Raw genomic sequence first — 12,280 nt, 5'->3', positions numbered from 1 at the left:
GACGTCATAGTGATGTCATAAAGCAGTAGGTGATGTCATTAAGCAGGCTATGGCCAGAAATAAGCACTTTTCTCCCTCACTTAATTCATTAGCTGCAGATGGCAGAAGAGAAAATAATTCAAATCATCATATTTTATTGACCTTTATTTATTTATTTAGGCTGCCATCCTATCCACACTTTCCTGGGAGTAAGCCCCATTGACTATAAGGCATGAGTAGACAGGCATAGGATCGGGCTCTTATTATGAAAATTGCTTTGTGAACTTCTGTTGAAAGGCGGTATATAAGTATTCTTAATAATATTTTCAAGATATGAGAGAGAGAGAGAGAGAGAGAGAGAGAGAGAGCGCCCAATGATCATGCTGGTTCAGGGTGACCTATACATTTAACCATGGTATAGAAGAGGGAGTTTTGGCAGGTGCAGCTCAACATGGACGGGTTTAAAAAGCTGCACCTGCCAAAATTCCCTCTTCTATACAATGGTTAAAGGTGAATGATTAAAGGACATCCTCTTTTTTCCAGGACATGCTCTCTTTTTTAGCCTTGTGTCCTTGAAAAGAACTTGAATGTCCTCTGGTGTGACCTACACCCCCCCTAGTGAAGCCACTACTCCCCCTGCCCTGTTTTGCCCCTCCTCATTCCTGTTCTTCCCACCCTTACCTGCTCTGTTTCATCCCCTCCCTCCCCCTTTGGGAAAGGCCCCCCCCCCAAAATTGTACCCCCTGATAAAATTCCTCTCGGAGGCCCTGGGACTCTGAGGATATGAAAAGTGTCTTCAGATAGCTCTAAGGGACCAAACAATGGGGGGAGGGTGGTGTAGGAGCAAACTCAGTGCTCCCCCCCCTTCTGGCATTGCCTGTTTAAAGAATTCTTCCAGCATTTAAAGAAAAAGTGGCAGCAATGGAGTAAAAAAAATACTGTAATAAATCACAGCTCTGAAAATACCAAAGACTTTCTGCTATAGAGAAACAGATTTAGAATGCAATCCTAACCCCTTATGTCAGTGCTTTCCAGCACTAGCATAGCAGTGCCAATGGGACATGTGGTGCATCCTGCAGTTGGGTGTCACTCACGCAGGCTGCCTCAAAGTAAGGGAATGTTTGTTCCCTTACCTCAGAGCTGCATTGCCCTTATGTCAGTGCTGGAAAGCACTGAAATAAGGGGTTAGGATTGCGCCCTTAGTAAAGCAAACAAAAAAAAACCTTAGGTAGCCATGTTTGTTTACTAGAAAAAATATCCAAATGCCCCAATCGAGCAAGCACAATCTGTTTTATGTTTTTGTTTATTGGTTGGTCCTCCTAAAGGTATTACCAGATTGTGGCATATAGATTTATTGCGACCTGAGTTTTCTTGGGCCCCAACCCATTGAATCAGATGAAGTATTCACTTCTGTTGAAAATTGAATGTGAATTCTTTGGATTATGTAGATGCAGTACTCTCAAGGCTCCTTCTACAAAATTGGAATGGTCAGGGACTTTGTTATTTTATACTGTGAATGGTAAATACAGTATAAAGCAACATAGTATTTTCACATAATTGAAAACTTCCATTCAAATTTATGCAGAACCCGTAAGGTTTTAATATACTGGGAGATATATAATAAATAAAGCACTTTTGCAGCATTCTCATCTGGGACGAGGTATGGTTTAACAGTATAAACAGTGTAAACTCTGCAGAAGAGTTCAACAACTGAAAGAGGGCTTTGATTTTGCAAACCGAGAGGGAATCTACTGCATCATGTGCCATTTTTTCCAGCCACTGTTGAATGTCTGAAGAACCAAGAGTCTTCTGACCTGACTTTTTGACATAAAGAAAAGAGCCAGTCTTTTATCTGGCAGTTTGTCTGAGTGGAACATGGTGTTTTGAAACAATTGCTTCTTTTTCCCTCGAGGCATTGAGTTTTGCAGGCTTCTTGAAATGGTCAAGTTGATCAAAGCATTCAGAAGGTGAAGCCACCCATGTTGAGTTGGACAGGAGAGCACTATGACGTACGTAGCTCCCCATTTTATGTATAAGACAAGTGGTTTATTCTTCAAACTAAGGGTCCAAAAAGATGTGATGTTAAAATGTATTTTTGGTTTAGACCAGCATCTCACTCTACTTCTTGTCCCTGCTATGAGTGTTCCTGGCCAGTTATGCAAAAGGTGAGTGCTTTGCTGGTTAGGACAAACCCATCTTGTATGGCTCCCAGCCTGTGTCTTTGTGAAATGAGATGCGTGAAACCTCCTTTGCCCAGAACTGTTGAGCCTCCTCTTGTGACTTGTTCCAGTCCCTCCCTGGCAAAAGGTTTTCTTTTTCTTAGCTGGTGAATGCTAGAAAGGTCTAGCAGATTTTTTTTTTGGGGGGGGGGGCCCTTTCATACTGATGCCATGTTAACTTCTAGTGTGGGTAGGACTGTGTGTGTGTGGTGTCCTTGGAGCATCTTCTCTTAGTTGGCAATGGTGCCTGTTGCTGTGTTGCTTGTTCCTAGTGGCAGGGAGGGCATCACTGCTGTGATGGTCACTGATTGGACTTCATCCTGCACCCACCCCCATCTCAGTTCACCTTGATGGTGCTTCTCTGGCCCCTAGTTTTGGGGCCGGGTGAATGTGGCAATTGGCTAAAGTGAAACACCACATATATTCGCCTATAGGTCGAAAAATTTATTCCTAAAAATGGAGCCTGAGATCCTGGGTCGACTTATACCCAGGTCAATGCAGTGAATAGAGCAGAGTCCTCTGGGAGCTTCTGGGAAGCTTATGGAAGCTCAGCAGCTGTCTGGTGAAGTGGGGGGTGGCGGCGTGGAAATGGGCTGAGAAGCAGGAAGCAGGTGGAGAAAAAGGAGAATTTTTACCAGTAATTACGGTATTCAGAGGCAGCCTCTTATCCAGACAGGAAGAGAAGTGAAGGCGCTTCTGGCAACTGTAGTCTGTATGGGCTGCTGCTATGGAATGCAGCACATATTCCCACAAAGCCTCCTCATAATTCCCAGAAGCCCCTTTGTCTCCCAGTTTGGAGGAGAAGGGAAATGCCTCTTTCTTTTGCTGCTGCCTCTGAACATTCCTGGCAAGTCATTTGCAAAGAATTTCACCGCCCCGCCCCCAAGTTTGGGGGTCTGGTTCTTAAAACCCAAGATGAGATGCTCATTTTCATCTGAAACAAGGTCCCAGGATGCAGTGCGCCAGTAAAGAGTAACACCCATGGAAAGCAGTGGGTCTGCTTCTGAGTAAAGAGGGTTGCAACTGTGCGCAGCTCAGTCCTTGTTGCTTGTCTCCCTGCTGTGAACTGAACTGCACACTCCCAATTGCATGTTTTATGTTGCATGTTATGATCTTTTATTGTATTTTTAATAAACTAGAAACTGTACAGTTTTTAGGTAACAATTACTGGAAGATTATTTTTCAGGATCTGGCCTCCGGCAAAATCAGACAAAATTTTAGTCAGACCCCCCCCCTAAGTTTAACCCCTGACTTATCTGAGGACCATTGGAAATTCCATGATTTCCGGCTCAAAACCGGCCCTCGACTTATCTGTGAGATCGACTTATAGGCAGGTGTCTGCAGTGGTAAACATTAAGAAGAAATTGCAGAAAACTTTGCTAGTGCATTTTGGTTTAGAGAAAAGAGGGATGCAAGTTTAATGCATAGATACAAATGTCTAGCCTCCAGGCCCTTCACCATAAAGTAGCGTCTATTTACTGACAAAATGCAGTGATCACCAGCTTTATCCATTTGACACTTTTGAATTTCATTTCTAGCACAAGACCGCCACCTGGTGGTGTTTATGCATGAGCACACCAATTAATTTAAAAACTTTGGTATATATTGTAAAAAGGAACATGCGGCTCATGCTCATAAACCACACTGATACCACATCACTTTCTGATACGTTCTATTATGTGCAATAGAATTATTATAAGAATGTAGTTTATGATGATTTTCAGAACAACAGCTTCATAATGGAGAGAAAATCAGGAATCCAGCTCTCCTGCACACTGGTCTTAGGATCAAGATTCCCACTGATTCATTCTTTCCCAGTTGTGTAACTAATGATCGTGTAGCCCAGTGCTGAGCTCAAAATGGTGCCCTGGAAGTGACATCACACGTGGGCTTTTAAAAAACTGAAAATGGGGGAAAATCTGCCTCCCCCCCCCCCGCATCTTGCCGCCCACTTGCTCTTCCGCCTCCCCCCAGCCAGTGGCGTAACTAAGGCATCTGCTACCAGGGGTCGAAGAAGATTTTGTAGCCCCCTCCACAACGAAATCAAATTTAATTGACCCATTTTTGGCTGGCCCACAGGTGTGCACATTTAGTCCCTGTTGCATATATGCGACGTTGGGCAGAAATGGCTTAATTAAGTAAATAAATTAAAAGTATGCCCTGTATTGATTAGACATACTGTGCGGGGGTGAAGGGGGATGGTTATTCTCCCCCTGCTAAATATAAGAGGAGCAACACTTGAAAAATTGCCTCTTTATCCAGTTAGCACGGGTATCTGTATTATGATACATGAAAATGAGCACTGACTCATATTAACACCTTACTGGTTCTCAGAACAATCAGTGTCAATGGTCAGTTTTGAGTTAAGAAAATCCAGTTTTTGTTCCATAAGGCAGTTGTGTTTGTATTTATTTGGCTATAACTTTTGATAGAAAATAGATATTTTGATGTATTTTGTTTCATTGCATTCTGCATTCCACATTGAATGTTATATAACATGATGGTATTATAAAAAAAAATACCAAGTTTTTCACCATTTTGGCCATTAGTGTCAAGCTCAGGTTGTTGCCGCCCCCCCAAAGCTTGTTGTCCAGAGCAACTGCTACCCCCTGCACCCCCTTAGCTATGCCACTGTTCTTTCCTTATCTGGTCTGGCTACCAAGAACAAAATTAAGCTGTTGCTTTGCAATATGGTAGGCTGAGGGTATGATAATGTAGCTCCATCTTGAAATATAGACATTCCTACTAACTGTGTCTTCCTGTTGATAGCCACACATACCGTTCAGGTGATCTCTCACCCATCTGATGTATTTCCCATTGCTTAAAGCACATTTATATCTTATGAACACTCTTTTCCTTTTCTTCTGCTTGTTTAGATAAATGCTGTCCATATCCTCATATGTGCATGGATTATATTGGTACCACTATGCTATTCCTACAATTTCCAGGCTCCTCCCAGGTCCTCCGTTCCTGAACAGCCCTTATATTAGACTGATGATTCAGTCACACACCTTTTTGCAATACGGTATAGTGAAACTGGGAAACATTCCTCTTTTCTACCTGCTTCATCTTCAGCAATAACAACATAAGAGAAGCCTACTGGATCAGGCCAAAAGCCCTCCTAGTCCAACATCCTGTTTCCGACAGTGAACTTCATAGTCTATAAGGACCCACAGTAATTCTCCACGGTTTCAGGGGTCTTTCCCAACCCTTCCTGAAGATATTGGGCATTGAACCTGTGCTTTTCTGCATGCAAAGAATGTGCTCTACTACTATGCTATGTATGGCTTTTCCCCAACCAATGTAGTTTGAACAGCCCAATCCTTAACCCTACCTCTCCGTAGCATGCAGCTGTGCTATGTGCTGCATGCTGTATGTGTATGTGTGTGTGTGTGGGAGGGGGGGAATCAGATGGCCAGTGAGAAATAAGTGAAAAACTGTTTTATGTACTTCCTGGCAGGCCACTTGATTGCCTATGGGTCTCCTGAGACCCACACCAGCTGTGTAGCTGGTGTAAGTCTGAGGAGAGGAAGGGGATGAAGTGGGTTTGGAAAATTGAGGATAGGATCTGACATGTGCCTTTGCCCCTGGGATCCACCCCCTTCAGGCCCCTGCCATCCCTCTTCCCACCCCAAACATCCTCCAGAACTCCCCCTCCTTGCCCACAACCCACCTTCTCTAGTGTGGCCCGGGTAGGCTGTTGATGCAGACAGGGAGCCACTGGCTGCTTCTGTCATCACTCTCTGCAGTGGTTTGTCATTTACGGTGGCACCCCACCACTTACAATAGCAGAATGCGAATTCTGCTGTTGTACATGGATGATAGGTTTGGGCCACTAGTCTTAAAATGTGCATTTGTTGGATCAGGAGTGAGTCACACTCACGCAGCACATAAACAGTGTGTGGAATTGGTTGCTACAAGATGTGGTGATGATCCTTGGCTTGGATGACTTTAAAACAGGATTGAACAAATTCATGGAGGACAGGTCTGTGAAAGGCTGTTGGTCATGATGTACTACGAGTACCTCTAGGTTTCATGGCAGTCTGCCTCTGAATACCCATTGCAGGAGAAGCGTGTCTGTCTCTCCTACTTGTGGGCTTCCCAGAGGCAGCTGAGCACTGTGGGAAACAGGATGTTGGACTCCATGGGCCTGTGGCCTGATCCAGCAGAGCTTTTCTTATGTTCTTTTGACATTTGCCTTTTAAGCCACAACTTAACATTGTTGACTCAATTTCCTTTTGTCAGCCATTATAAATCATTCAAGGAAGTACTGCAGCCTTGACAGTTCTGCCATATACAGCTGCCTGTTTTCTCTTTTCTCCATATAACATGTTGTTTTTGTCCTTGCTGGATTTCATTTTGGTATCAGCAAAGCATTCCAGTTTATTGATATTTTTAAATTTTTTAATGAATGGAATTATTATTATTTAATTAAAATGTTGCAGTGCTTCCTGCTTTTGTATCACTTGAGAAGTGTGAGTGGATCACTTGTTTATGCAAACCACTGATAAAAATGTTGACTGTGCTATCAAGTTTTCTGATCAGCACTGATGTGCAGTGTGGCACGACTCAACTGACTTGGAGTCAGCACTGGTCTGTAGTTCAGAAGCCCTGAGGGATTTGTCAGGGTGCCGTGGATCAAAGCCTCTCTCTGGACAAGATTTGTGGGTTGGCAAGGCTGGAGGGTGAGAAGCAAGGCTGGTGCTCGCTCTCATTACTCATGGGTCTCTAACCCATCCTCTCAATGCATCACATTTTCACCTTCAGAATGTAAAAGATGCTTGTTAAGAGTGGTCGTAATTCACAATGACACCCTCTTTTTTTATAAATGGGGGAAAAATGTGTCTGATGAAAAAACAAATGAAGCAGTTTAGTCAAAGATTCCCCTCAAGAAGTAAGGACCTCTGCACTAGACTACCCCTTCCCACTTACAGGCTCTATTTCTGGATGAAAATTTGGAGTTTAAGTGGGATGACCTTATGACCTGGCTGCCCCCAGAGGTCAGTGATGAAAGCAGATGGATCTTCACAGTCAGGTCCCTTGTGTGTGAGCCTTTTGTTCACGAGGGACGGGTGTGCAGTGCTTGGGGACAGTGCCCAAATTGTTTAGTAGCCTTGCGCTACCCATCATAGTTTTCCCTTGGTGGCCCCACACCCACTTGGTCCTACATCGGAAGGAGGCAACATTTCTATCCCTGCTTAGAAGGAAGCTTTCTCTCTCTCTCTCTCTCTCTCAGTATAATTTCAAGCCATTGGTCAAACTGTGGGGGCAGGTAGCCAGCCTCACATGAAAGCCAACTTTTCTCCAACTCCATGTTCAAGATAGCTGCCACCACATCATGGAACTGGGCTTCACAATAGACCTGTTTAGATGAACACCACCTAGGCATTGCACGATGAGCATGAGCGCATGCATGTCTCCCAGCTGTGCTGCCCCACCGTGGTACAGTCATGGGAGAGGCAAGAATTTCGAAATTGCAACTAGTTATACAATTTGGAAGTATTTAAATGTAATTGCATGATTAGATACGATTTGGATGTTCCGTTTTCTTGCATAACTGTGTGATGGTGGGGCAGCATGCCGGAGTTTGGTGGGACATGTGTGCACATGCTTATGATAACACAGTGGGCTGAAGTGGTTTATTTAGGACTTCCCTGTCCTCCTTTCTTCCAAGGAGATGAATCAAAATATTCAACTCCACTTTTTGGTGGCATTAGGTTGTTCTTTTGGTTTCTTAATGAATTTCAAATGCAGATAGTGTCTCAGCAGACTTACTGCCAGTTCAGAAGTGAGAAGGTCTAACTATGGGCACACTAGTACAGTTAGAAAGGTGCAGAAGCAACAAGGCCAGGAGCCAGGAGCTAGATGCAGGTAGATGAATACATAACTGTATACATTCAAGATACATAACTGCATTGACTGTTAATATGACAGTGTTTTAATTTGATACACTCCTTTGTAAATGTGAGTTATCCCAGTGCCATTGCACTCATTGCAGTGGAAGGTGGGAGCTGATTTAGAGCCCAATCCTATGCATGTTCTACTCAGAAGTAAGTCTCATTAGAGTCAGTGGGGCTTACTCCCAAGAAAGTGTGGATAGGATTGGGCTGTTAGTTCTTCCTGAACAATTGGGCAGAACATTGTCTGGGCATCTTATTCTTTACACCTCACAAATAAAAGGGATACATATTTATATTAAAAAACATATTTTTAAGGTAAAAATTCAAGAAGCCTATGGAGCAGGATTGTGATCCACTGCTCTAAGTCTTCTTAAGGCACAATAAAACATGCACTGCTGTTGTACACTGTGGGACTGCTGGTGCAAAAGGTTGGAGGCCCTGCATGCATGTGACAATGGCCTACCCAGGCTGCGCTGGAGCAGCTATAAGGTGGCAGTGGGGGCGGGTTGTGGGCAGTTCAGGGGCGGATAGGGGGAGCAGGCTTGTCAGAGGACTGGAGGTGGTGGATCTTGACAGTAGCAGCGCACACCAGGATCCTATCCCCCTTTCCCCCCACCCCACCCCAAAGTTCCTTGAACTTACACCACCTAAATAGCTGGAGTAGGTCCAAGACCCATTGGCCTACTGAGAGCTAAGTAAAAAATATTGTCACTTCTTATATGGGCCATCAGATCCCCCTTCCTACCCACTGTTGCATAGTGCAAACTAATGGGGGATAGATTGGTCCCTGATTTTACTTTGAACAGTGGTCCCCTTCTGCCACAGCACTTATCTCCCCGAAAGGTGGGCTGTGTCCCAACACCATTACTCAGTCAACATCAGCGTCAAGAGCTTGGTTTAACATCATATGCCCTTTATTAGTGATGTCACCGTGCTGCATCATTGGTAGCAAGGAAAGGGGGAAGCGCAAGGAAAGGGGGTTGTAGCAAGAGGTGTGTGCCCTTCTAGGACCCAGCTCCCCCTGGTTTCATCTGCCTTGTATCATCTGGAGTAGTCCTGTTCTTCTTGAAGTCCCTGCTAGACCTCAGAGTTAACTGCAGGAAGGGGTTGGGTCATCACCCTCAGTCCTCCTCCATCACCTCAGAGTAGTCTTGCTTCTTTGGGAGCAGCTGGGCTTTCTTTTGGGCTCTTCCCTCTGTTCCCTCTGCTTCGGCCCAGCTGACCTCATCCCTGGTCTGCAGAAGACTTTTTGAAAGAACACAAGATCTACCCCTGCCCCTTCCTGCTCCTTCCCTTCCTGTTCCACCCACTTTGGCACCTTCTGCAGCTCTGGGTGGGTTCTCCCACTGGGAGTGTTGCTCCTTCCCCTGCTTTGGAAGGTGAGTCACACCCTCTTTTCTGTGATGCGACACAGGAGTTCCTTCTCCCCCAGCTTTTCAGGCTCCCAAGTCATAAACGGCTACCAAGGTCCCACAAGTTGCTTAGATGCTCAGGGGGCCATCCAGGCTGGTGGCACGCCAAGTCAAGGTCCTGGTTGGCCTATGGAGGTCTGCACCAGGCTGCATCAAACACCCACACTCTCCTGCTGACCCATGAGGGGTGAGTTTGGATCTGGACAGTCACATCAGGGTCACCCAGGCATCCCGTCCGGACATCAGATCCTGGTCAGGTGGGCAGGGATGCCCAAACTGGATGCATGCAAGCACCAGTAGGAGGGGCACACACACCTGATGTCTTCTGGGATGATCTTAATCCCTATACAATAGTCCATGTGCTGGCCCCCAATGGCACCGATTCTAAAGTATTCATTTGCCCATTTCGGGACCTCAAAGAGGGAAATGTGGGGAATTTTCACACTTCCAGATGAAAAAAGGGACACTGCAGAACTCTGGCTGGGGTCTATTCTTTCCAGTGAGAGTTAAGGAACGTCCAGTATGCTTGCTGGAGCTGTACTATCCAGGGTTGCCAGGTTAGGCAGCTGGAGATCAGCTCCTTCTTTTACTGATACTGCTGTGATGGGGGAAAACGGCAGAAGCTTTCTTCTGATCCTGGTCCTATGATCTCCAGCTGCCGAACTTGGCAACTTTAATGATACAACCTTCTAAAGAGCATCATGACAAGCCAGTCTGGGCCTAGATGTGCTGTAGGACAAGGTGGTGGAATGCAGAGGTGACAAAATGGACTGCACCTCTCCGAGTTGCAGGTAAACGACACCCTTTTGAATGTTCCTTCATACGAAAGAATGCCTTTCCAATGCAGAATTAGCATGTAAGGCTAAAAAAGTTCTTTTTTAAAAAAAAACTCTTGGCCTATTGTGTTTTTCTATTTTCAAGGCATTTGAAATGTAAGGGAGCATTTGAGAACGTGATCTCCCACCCGCGGCCCTTTTGGCCCAGTCCGTTCCACCACCTGGCACAGCTGCGTGTGCGAGGCAGACGTCGAACCTAGGCAGAGCAGAGCAATGGCAGGCCCACCCCAAGACTGGCACAAGGATGGGAAGCCGGTGCACTGTGCAGATCCGGTTGTGTGGGAGGCCTATAGTCTTTGCTACATTGTTCTCCCAGTAGCCTTTCACTTCATCCAGGGCTTTCAGCTCTTCCTTCCTTCCTGAGCTCTCCGTCGTAATTAAATAGAAACGGTTTAAAACAAGCTTCGCTCCCCCTGCCCTTTTCTGTAATGGGGGTGTTACTTGATTGAGAATATGGATATAAAGAGCAAAGGGTCAGAGCTTAATTGTGCTCTATTGTGCTCCAAACTGAATGATAGGAGCTCATTGTCAGAAGGTCACCTAATAGTTGGTGCCCCAACCGGGGTGGATATGGGGGGGGGAGGGATGCTGAGAAATGAATTCTCTTAATGAAGCATGTTTTGGGAGAATGCAAAAGAGGAGACATGTCAGCGAGTGGAGAATTCAGGCCTGGGTGTGTATCATGATCCCTTGCCGCCTCAGGTCCCTTGCTCAGAGGAGTGGATGGTGCTTATTTATATACTAAGATCTAAGAAGACTGGAAAATGCATTTTCTGTGGTCTGTGCTGAATCAGGTGCACAAATAGTGCAATCAGAGGCAATGCTCCCTGGTTTGGTTTTCACCGCCAGACTAGTCTGCACATATGTAGCAGAAAGAAGTGGTACAGTCCTGAGGGGAGAGTGTGGACTGCATTGCTTCAGATAGCCTGGGAACAGGAGCATTTGTAAAACCCAAACCCACCGCATTTCAGGGACTGGGTTGAATTAGAACTTTTCTCCCTCTTTCTTTCTTTCTTTCTTTCTTTCTTTCTTTCTTTCTTTCTTTCTTTCTTTCTTTCTTTCTTTCGCCCCCCCCCCCCACCTGCAGCCTGAAAAACCATACAGGCCACTCTACCCACGCATTTAGCTGCATGTGTGAACCAGGCCTAACACATGTTAGTACCAACACAGCTTGGTTTACCTCCTTGTAACCTAGATCCTGGATGTCATAAACCTTTCAACTTTCCAGTGAAGCAGAAGACAAGGCAGCTACAACTCCTCCTGCCTGTTCCCGTTTTAAAGCCGCCTAAATGAGTGGCTATCACCACCTCTTATGGTCCTGAATTCCATAAATTAATTATGCTTTGTGTGAAATCCTGAACCTGCCATCAATCAGCTTCTTTGGGTGACCCAGTTATGTAGTATTATAAAAGAGGAACAGGTCTCAATCGGGGGCGGGGGAGGGAGTGAAGGCATTAGAAGAGCTGAAGTTTTAATTCACCCAACCACAGCAGGTTTATCAGATTTGCTCAAACAGTGTACTCTGATAATACTTTAGAATAGCTTATTTAACCTAGGACCTTTCCAGATTATGGCTTCTTTCCATGTGATTAAGTGTGCAATTGATATTTGTTGAAGGGGATGAAGATGTCTTCCCCCAAGAAAGTATTTCTGTTGTGGGAATATCGCTTTTCCCAAAGACTTTCCACGGTGGTAGTTAATCTTAAATATTATTCCCATCAAGCCCGACAGCTAGTTGGCCAATATAGAGCATATAATGAGGTTGTGTGAGAGCCAGAGCTACTTATTTGATAGTACAGGTACCTCCCAAGAGACATGACATAAATACCACTCCTATGCCATTTTTGAGGCAATTTTAAATATTTATTTGATTTAGGGCACAATCCTAACCAGGTCTACTCAGAAGTAAGTCCTACTTTGTTCAATGGGGCTTG

This window comes from Tiliqua scincoides, chromosome 7 (assembly GCF_035046505.1).
Source record: "Tiliqua scincoides isolate rTilSci1 chromosome 7, rTilSci1.hap2, whole genome shotgun sequence".
Classification (NCBI taxonomy): Eukaryota; Metazoa; Chordata; class Lepidosauria; order Squamata; family Scincidae; genus Tiliqua; species Tiliqua scincoides.
The sequence above is the reverse complement of the archived record's forward strand: the minus strand, read 5'-3'. Positions refer to the sequence as shown.